Source organism: Dipodomys spectabilis, unplaced genomic scaffold (genome assembly GCF_019054845.1).
Source record: "Dipodomys spectabilis isolate Male_0828 unplaced genomic scaffold, ASM1905484v1 ptg000418l, whole genome shotgun sequence".
In the NCBI taxonomy this organism is placed as follows: domain Eukaryota; kingdom Metazoa; phylum Chordata; class Mammalia; order Rodentia; family Heteromyidae; genus Dipodomys; species Dipodomys spectabilis.
This window is the reverse complement of record NW_024871095.1, coordinates 879,896-890,693: the sequence shown is the minus strand read 5'-3', so window position 1 is coordinate 890,693 and position 10,798 is coordinate 879,896.

Sequence of the window (10,798 nt, the reverse complement as noted above, 5' to 3'; positions counted from 1 at the left end):
AGATAGATACATATAAATATACATATACATATACATACATACATGAAAAATTAAATCTCCAGTAGAATATAGAGAAACTTGGCATAACAGGTATTAAACTATATCAAACTGGTTGCAGGAAAGGTAGAGTAAAATATAGATAGTTTAGCATAGATTTTGCAAATATTTTGTAATTAAGCGATATAGACTGTCTAGTTGGATTAAAAAACAAGACCCTTCTATCTGCTGCCTGCAGGAGTCACATCTTGCCCGTAAAAACAAACACATTTTCAATGTTAAAGGCTGGAACAAAATCTACCAAGCAAACGGCCCCCATAAACAGGCGGGAGTAGCAATCTTAATATCAGATAAAATAGACTTCAAATTAAAATTCGTGAGAAGAGATAAAGAAGGTCGCTACATACTAATTAAAGGATCTCTCCTTCAGGAGGATATTACAATTCTAAATATCTATTCGCCAAACAATGGAGCACCCAAATTTATCAAAGAAACACTACTTTCCCTCAAATCCCATATAGATCCAAAGACATTAATTGTTGGGGATTTTAACACACCACTCTCCCCACTAGATAGATCAACTCGGCAAAAACTCAACAGAGAAACCGCAGATCTAAACAGCTGCATAGATCAACTAGACTTAACAGACATCTACCGAACATTTCACCCAGCAGCATCAGAATACACGTTTTTCTCAGCAGCACATGGAACGTTTTCTAAAATAGACCACATTTTAGGCCACAAAGCAAACTTGTCTAAATTCAGAAACATTGAAGTAATACCTTGCATTCTCTCTGACCACAAGGGAATAAAATTAGAACTCAACACCAAAAGCCACCAAAGAAAGTCCAGTATCACATGGAGGCTGAACAACACACTGCTGAATCAAGAGTGGGTCATGGAAGAGATTAGAAAGGAAATTCAAATGTTCATGCTATTCAACAAAAATGAACACACAAATTACCAGCTCCTCTGGGACACAGCAAAGGCAGTACTCAGAGGCAAGTTTATAGCTCTGAGCTCCCATATCAACAAATTGGAGAAATCTGAAACTAGCAATTTAATGACACATCTAAACCTCCTTGAAAAAGAGCAGCAAGATAAACCCCAATCCAGTAGACGGAAAGAAATAATCAAAATTAAATCAGAATTAAATGAATTAGAATCCAAAAAAACTATAGAAAGAATCAACAAAACAAAGAGTTGGTTCTTCGAAAAACTTAACAAAATTGACAGACCCTTAGCAAATCTTATCAGAAAAAGAAGAGAACACACCCAAATTAATAAACTCAGAGATGAAAATGGAAACATCACCACGGAAACAACCAAGATTCAGAACATTATAAGGGAATACTTCTCAAAACTTTATGCTAATAAGTTTGAGAACTTGACAGAAATGGACCTTTTCCTAGCAAATATTGACATGCCAAAACTAAACCAAGATGAGTTAAACCAGCTTAACAGGCCCATATCAAGCATTGAAATAGAAACAGCAATAAGAGACCTCCCAGCTAAGAAAAGTCCAGGACCAGATGGTTTTACAGCGGAATTTTACAAGGCCTTCAAAGCAGAGCTCACACCAATACTCCTCCAACTCTTCAATGAAATTGAAAGAGAAAGCTCACTACCGAACACATTCTATGAAGCCATCATAACCCTCATCCCAAAACCAGGCAGGGACTCATCAAAGAAAGAGAACTATAGACCCATTTCTTTGATGAACATTGATGCAAAACTTCTCAACAAAATTTTGGCCAATCGACTTCAACAATTCATCCAAAAAATCATACACCACGATCAAACAGGATTCATTTCAGGGATGCAAAGCTGGTTCAATATACGCAAATCAATTAATATTATTCATCACATCAACAGGAGCAAGAATAAGAACCACATGGTTATCTCAATAGATGCAGAAAAAGCATTCGACAAGATCCAACACCCCTTTATGATGAAGGTTTTGGAAAAATTAGGAATCCATGGAACATTCCTCAATACGATAAAGGCTGTATATGACAAACCTACAGCCAGCATTATACTCAATGGTGAAAAACTAAAGCCATTTCCTCTTAACTCAGGAACAAGACAAGGATGCCCACTCTCTCCACTTCTCTTCAATCTAGTATTAGAATGCCTAGCTACAGCAATAAGACAAGATGCAGACATAAAGGGGATCCAAATAGGGAAAGAAGAAATAAAACTCTCCCTCTTTGCAGATGACATGATCTTGTATTTAAAGAATCCCATAGACTCCACTCCCAAATTACTCAAGCTGATTCAAAACTTCGGCAAAGTAGCAGGTTATAAAATTAACCCCCAAAAATCAATGGCTTTTCTATATGCCAACAATGAGAAAAGTGTGGCTGAAATTAGGAAAGCAACTCCATTTGTAATAGCCCCACAAAAAATAAAATACCTAGGAATTAACTTAACTAAAGAAGTGAAGGACCTCTATGATGAAAACTTTAAAATCTTGAAAAAGGAAATCAACACAGAACTTAAAAAATGGCAAAACCTCCCATGCTCCTGGATTGGAAAGATTAACATCGTGAAAATGGCAATACTTCCCAAGGCTATCTACAAGTTCAACGCAATACCTATCAAAATTCCACCCTCATTCTTCAAGGAAATAGAAGAGGCAATCCAAAAATTCATATGGAACAATAAAAGACCCCGAATAGCAAAAACGCTCCTGAATGGAAAGAACACTGCTGGAGGAATATCAATACCAAACTTCAAACTCTACTATAAAGCCATAGTAATCAAAACAGCTTGGTATTGGCATAAGAACAGACCTCAGGACCAATGGAATAGAATTGAAAACCCAGAAATGAACCCACAGACCTATAGCCATCTAATCTTCGATAAGGGAGCTAAAACAATAGAATGGAAGAAAGACAACCTCTTCAGTAAATGGTGCTGGCAAAATTGGTTAACTACATGTAGAAAACTTAAGCTAGATCCTTATATATCACCCTGCACCAGAATCAACTCCAAATGGATCAAAGACCTTGAACTCAAAGCAGACACTCTGAAAACATTACAGGATGGAATAGGAGAAACCCTAGGTCTCCTTGGCTCAGGCCGAAATTTTCTGAATAGAGACCTGGAAACACAACAAATCAAAGAAAGGTTGGACAAATGGGATTGCATAAAGTTGCAGAGCTTCTGCAGGGCAAATGACATAGCTAGCAAGATCAATAGAAAGCCCACGGATTGGGAGAAGATCTTTACTAGCCATACAACGGACAAGGGTCTCATATCTAAAATATACTTGGAACTCAAAAAATTAAACCCCCCAACAACAAATCCTCAAAGAAACAACTGCCCAATAAATAAGTGGGCGAAAGACTTAAAGAGAAACTTCTCTGAAGAAGAAAGAAGGATGGCCAATAGACACATGAAGAAATGTTCAACATCCCTAGCCATAAAAGAAATGCAAATCAAAACAACATTGAGATATCACCTCACTCCAGTGAGAACGGCAAAAATCAAGAACTCTAACAACAACAGATGCTGGAGGGGATGTGGACAGAAAGGAACCTTAATTCATTGTTGGTGGGAATGTAAACTTGTTCAACCACTTTGGAAAGCAGTATGGAGGTTCCTCAAAAGACTCCACATAGAGCTCCCCTATGACCCAGCAATCCCACTTTTGGGCATTTACCCTAATGTTTACAAACAAGACCACACTAAAGCTACCAGCACAACTATGTTTATTGCAGCATTATTTACCATAGCTAAGATATGGAACCAACCCAGATGCCCCTCAGTAGATGAATGGATCAAGAAAATGTGGTATATATACACAATGGAATTCTATGCCTCCATCAGAAAGAATGACATTGCCCCATTTGTTAGGAAATGGAAAAACTTGGAAAAAATTATATTAAGTGAAGTAAGCCAGGCCCAAAGAAACGTAGGTCCCATGGTTTCCCTTATTTGTAATATCTAGTATATGTATGAGTCAAGCGGAAAAGGTCAGATAATGTGATGTCAGGAAAATGAACCCTTAGATGTATATTTTAATGTTTTTTTCTTTCATGCATGTGTTTCTAACACATTTATAAGATTATCTCTTTGTTGCTTTGTATGTCCCTCCCCCACAGTATAACCCTTGCTTTCACTATATTTGATGTCAGTATAACTTGTGGAGGAGATGGGGAAAAACCAGTTGTTTAAGGATACAGGTGGACCTGTTGCAACAATGAGAAGTACAAGTTGTCATGTCCAAAACGAACTTTACAATGTTGGTGGGGGGGGGGCTGGGGGGAGGGAGGAAGGAGAAGGATTGGGATTAGGGGGGGAGGGGGGAGGCTGGGAAGGGATGTGAAGGATAAACAAAGGAGGAGGCTGCAATGCTTGGTAAGAAATGTACACATTATCCTGCCCATGTAACTGTAACTCCTCTGTACAGTATGTTCACAAATAAAATTAAATTAAATTAAAAAAAATAAAAAAAAAAAAATTCTTCCTTCATTATATACTTTACAAATATCCTTATTATGTTTTAAGATTTTTTGTGAAAATACCATACAGAGGGGTTACAAGTACAGTGACAATGTAATGAGTACATTTCTTATCAAGCATTGTTACCTCCTCCTTTCTACCCCTTTATCATCCCTTTCATCTCCCCTTCCCGACCCTCTCGCCCATCTTGAGCCAAAGTTGTAAATTTCATTTTCCTACATAGCATCTCATTGTTGCACTGAGTCCACCTGTATCCCTACTTAAACAACTTGGTTTTTCCCTTCCCCCTCCACAAATTATACCAACAACAAATACAGTGAAAGTATGTTAAGTATTTTTATATTGTAGGAGGAGCATCTATACAATGCTGAAAATTTGAATTACACCAAATATGCAACATGAGTAGGCACTGGTGGCTCAAGGATGTAATTTTAGCTAGTTAAGAGGCTAAGATCTGAAGATCTCAGTTCAAATCCAGCCTGCATAGGAAAGTTCATTAGATTCTTATTTCCAATTAACCACCAGAGCAAATGGAGTTCTAGTTCAGATTGTATGTCGAGCATTCCAGTTCAGATTTTATGTTGAGCACTGGCATAGAACACAAAAACACCAACCAGGCCCTGAGTTTAAGCCCTGGGATCAACAGAAACAAAAATATAAAATAAAACATGGAGTTAGATATTTTATAATGAAGCATAATTTAATATACTCTACATTGTTAGAAAGACTAGACTTCCGTATTAGCTTTATAACCTACCATAATAAGTGATGTTGTCAATTTATCAAACAGAAATGCTTATTCAGTTTTACAAGTTTGAAGGTTTCAGTGTATGTTCAGTTGGTTTTATTGCTTTGGCAGCCTGTGACAAGACAATGGCAAGGTGGGGAGTATGTCAAAGAGAAAAGTTTTTGACCTAGACTGATTAAAATATAAAATAAGAAAGTAGTTGAGAGTGTATGTTCTCATAGCTTTCACGCTGAAGAACTTAATCTCCGCAACTATTCAGATATTCTCCACAGTCTGGGAGGAAATAGAAAGTTATTTTTCTTTAACACATAGATCTTTCTGGGTTATTCTAAATTCAATTGGCAACACCTTCGCAAATGACAATAACTTGTTCAGGGGAAGAATCAAGTAGATATTTCTGTAAATTCTAATCAGAACTCAGTAGACTAAATATTTTATGGAATTCTTATTAAAATATTTTCTTGCAGACGGAGTGGGTCTTTACACTACAAATGTGTGTATCTGTGTGTTTGTATATGTGTATGTGTGTGTTTGAATAAACTAATATAACAATGTAGCAGAGAGAAATATTAGTGGGGCTGGGAAGTGGCTTAGTTGTGGAGCCCTTGAGTTGCATGCATGAGGCCCTTGGTTCAATTCCTCAGCACCACATAAGCAAAAAGAAAAAAGCAAGAAGTGGCACTGTGACTCAAGTGGTAGAGCGCTGACCTTGAGCTGAATAGCTGAGTGACAACGCCCAGGCCAGAATTCAGGTCCCCCAATTCCCCCCCCCAAAAAAAAAAATATTAGTATGGCCTTTCGTTTTTCTTCTTATACTATGAAAGTCTGTCACAATTCCCAATCAAACCCTATCCAAGATTCAAACATTAATGCTGTCCCAAAAGTTTTGCATGCATGAAAGGCTGGGAAGGTGGCTCATTGGTATAGCACTTACCTTACTTACCAAAAGTTTTGCATGCCAACCCAAGTACATCTACCTCATTTAAGATGGGCATGGTATATAAAATTTTAAATCCTCCAATTACGTTGTCACCAAGGAAACAACATATAATATTTCTTTAAAAATACCTAGATTGTAGAACACTTTACCCAGAAAATTGAAGGAATATATTTTATGGGATTTAATTTAAATATTTAGTCACTGAAATTGATGTTTTATATCCACAACTCAGAGCCCTATTAAACTACATAATTGAAAAATTCATCTATTACCATCTTCCATGAACACAGTCCTTCCTGAAAACAAACCAGATGTGGTAAACAAATTAACATGTACGCCATTGTCAAATGCAGCTGTTCTAAAGCATGGAACTGATAGAGCAATTAATGCCTGTAAACAGCTAGTTCTAAGGAGTAAGGAAAGCGATTTTTCCACTATAAGTGGAAAAGTCCACAGATGTTTCAGATTGTGTTTCATTGTTGGCATTTGTGAGATATATTTTGGAAAGCACAATGAATGAAAGCATGCTGTTTTGTAAAAGTTTGCTGGCTGACACACCAGGGAAGGAAAACTTTTGAAATGTTTCAAATGAAAAGACAGACAATAGGGTGGGTGAGTTGTGGTATGCAGTTTAAATAGAGACTGAAGCAAACCAAAGAATGGGAAAAATTCTTTTTCCTTAAGAAATGCTTTCTGGGTATATTGTGCTATAAACTATAATGATGAAATGATCATTTCTTTGGAAAAGTAAGGAAAAAACACTCACCCATTGAACTTCTTTTTAAAGTGAATCTTAAATGACAAGGATGAAGAAATTTAAATGGGTTCATGTTATCCAAGATTGTTTTAATTTTTGTTTAAAAGTTAAAACAAACTGACAGGCTATTAGTCCATGAAGATTTACAGAGTAAGTCTCTGGCATATATTTTATCTTGTTCCTCTTTTTTGGGGGGTAATATAAATATTTTATTTCAAAAAAGCAACTTGGTTTTAACCATTACCCACAAAATTTACGCAGTCATAGAATAAGAAAAATTTTTTTGATAAATTTAATACAATAGTAGGCTCATTTTATGCCAACTGAAAATATAAAAACCAATGACATCTTCACTGAACAACCACTCATAAAAATCATGAAATAATATAGTAAAACTCCATGTCATTTTTTTTTTGTTGGTTGTGGGCCTTGATCTCTGGGCCTGGGCAATGTCCCTTAGCTCTTCAGCTCAAAGCTACCACTGTACCACTTGAGGCACAGTGCCATTTCTGGTTCATTGGAGATAAGAGTCTCACAGACTTTCTGCCTAGGCTGGATTTCAACCACTATCCTCAGATCTCAGACTCCTGAGTAGCGAGGTTTCCAGGCATGAGTCACCAAAGTCCAGATCCAAGTCAATTTTTAAAAAGCAAGCTTATTGAAACTTCTAGCTTTTTCCAGTAAACAATCTTATTTTTTCAGAATTAACTTATAACTGAGTAATTTTTAGATGTAACCGTCAATTTTTTATAGAATCAAATATAATTCTATTACTCAGTATTTCACAAAAATCCACTGTAATTGACTTTCCCCAAAATCAATTATTACATACTACCGGACACACTATAATCATTACATTCCAAATAGTTTGGACCATTTCATATAAATTCTAGGTGCTATTTTACATTATAAATTCACATCTGTGGTTTTAAACTAAGGAGAAAAGATTTTAGAGGTAAAATCACATATGAATATGTAGTGTAGCTCAATTGAACCAAAAATTGTGAATTCATACAGACAAAATTATTTTCTTTCCACTAAATACGTTGAAGTAATACCATTGGAAATATTGAGGCAGGAAGTGGCAGAATTCAAATCTCATCAAACAATGTCTCTCTTATTCTGCTAACCCCTGCACTAAGAAGATGTCCCTTTTCCCAGTTGTCACAAAACTTGCAGTGTCTCTCTGAGAATTCTATTTGGAAAAGTTCTAAATCACTGATTCTTTTTTTTGTATTTTCTGTTATATATAACAAAATATAGGCACAAAACAATTGAAATAAAATGCACACATATGTTGAAGTCATCACATCTGGAAAAACAACCAACAAATTGGAACTTCCCCAGAACAAAAACATGTTGTGCCCAGTTTATTTTTTAAATTACAAAACCTTCAAGCATACGTTAATTTAAGTAGAGCTATAACTGTCTCTCAGAAATAAGATTGTGTTAATTTGTAATTAAATTCACCTGGATCAACCTAATATAGAAAATCCCTTGAATGGATCAAATTGTTTAAAACTAATGTAACTGTATGTAAAGTAAGATCTGCACATATTTAAAAGAAAAAATGCTACAGTATTAAATCACAAAAATCATAACATTCTTAAAAATTCCGAAATGCAATTAGTAATTCCAAAATATCCGTAATGAGAACTAAATACTACTGACTTAACAAGAACAAAAAGTGCAAATAATAGAATCTGAGCAGTGTACATGAGTGTACATAATTTAATAATACTCCAAATTATACTGTTTTTAGAACACTGAATTTGGATTATCTAAAGGAAAACATCAGCACATTATATAAATGAAATTAAAAATCTCATGAAAAGAGAGAAGAGTAGTAGTTTCTGGATAATAATATTTTAATAAATGGTGGTCAAAATCTATTCCTGACTAAATTGTGTACCTCATTAGTTAGATCTAAAGAAGACCGAAGTTACTCGAGCTCATTTGAAACTTTGGCAAATTAGTAGAATACAACTGTAACATTATTATGGATGTTGACTCTGGCATGGAATTCATTTCCTCTTTGATCTGACAAATGAATATATGAAAGAACATAACTTCTCCAACTAAATATCAAGACCTAACTAAACATATAACTAGAAAATTCATCATGTAATCCACATTGCAACTGGGATAAAAAGAAAAATCTGTCATACTGATTCTGTATTTATTTTAAATGTTAGCTTTTTTCAAAATTATTTCCTTTGTCTTCCATTTTTAAAACATTGTGTTAAATGATTTATATCTTAGTAACTAATTTTGGATGCCTCCTTAAATTTTGTTCTGGGTATAATATCTCACTTCAGTTCCTAACCCATGAAATGATGTTGTTTACAAAACAAATGCTAATAACCAGTGTTTATAATACACAAAATCTCATAAGAATGATTTCAGGAAGCATAGGTTAACATTTTGATATCGTGGTCTCATGACTGATGAGGCCTATCTGCATGAGTAGTTGTACCTAGATTCCTCAGCCTAAATTTAGCTACTGTTAAAAAATGTTTATACCTTTATCTGTCACCCATCAGAGGTTAAACCTGAGTATAAAGTCTAAGGAAAATCATAAGGCAAGAATTGAGCTCTTCTGGATATAAAGTAAACCAAAATGCAGCATACAGTAACTCATTGGACTAAAGTCAACATATTTCTCTAAAACATGTTAAGTATTCCCTTACAATATGTATTATTCTCAAGAAGGGAATGAAGAATGTGAGAAGAGGATTAAGCAAGTATTGTCTTCAAATATACATAATTTGGATTCAGGTCTTTATTTCGTTATAGGAATTTTTGATAAAAATTGTTTGAATAATTGATTTCCTGGTCAGGTATAATATATCCTAGTTACATATACCAAACCGCATTCAGAAAATGGTATATAGTAATTGAGTAGAAAAATATTCTATAAATAACAAAAAGTATATACCTATAGGATAATATTTTGAAGAGTCAATTGGAAATATTCTAATATAATAATTTGAACAATTTCACATTGACAGTAATTATCTAGAATACTTTAATGCTAATTGGACAAGATTGTCCTTCTAAATGAGCAAAACCTATTTCTCCTTTTACTTTATCAGGGAAATATCTAAGCTAAAAATGGAAATTAACATATGAATCTATAACAACTGGAATGAATTTTACTTTTTATTAGCAAATATTAATTTCACAAAAGTATTTTATTGTATTACACACATATGTCCACGTAATGTAGCTTGTTACATTTTATTCATTTTATTAATTTCCTTATCTAATTTTTATACTTATATTTTATTATGTCATCATACTAACTTTTGAAATATTTGAACATATTTACTCCACAATATTTCTCTTCATCTCCTCTGTTACTTTTTTCCAAGCTTAATCAGTTCCATCTTTTACACCTGGGTCATTCATTTTATTTTCTGGGTCTAGAGTCTGCATATGAGAAATCTAATATTTGTTTTACACAGTATCGCTAACTGCTTTTATATGAAGGTTTCCAATTCTATTTTCTTGAAGATGATATGTTTTCATAATTATGTGTGGCTAAATAGTATATCATTGTGTGTGTGTGTGTGTATATATATATATATATATATATATATATATATATATATATATATATATATATATATATTACAGTTTCTCTCTTCAATGAGTGATTAAGGAACATGTAGTTAATTCTGTACTTATTTATGCTTTTTTATGTGGGAGAAGGAAGGATGGAAATAATGATGTTTGGAATAAGAAACATGCTCTTTAGACAGGCACTCTTCTATTTGAAACATCTCTCAGCTGCTCTTTCATCAGTATTTCAATAATGCATTGTATTTAAAAATAAAATTTGATTACATTTGCAAAGGTGTTCTTTTTCAGCATATATATTATT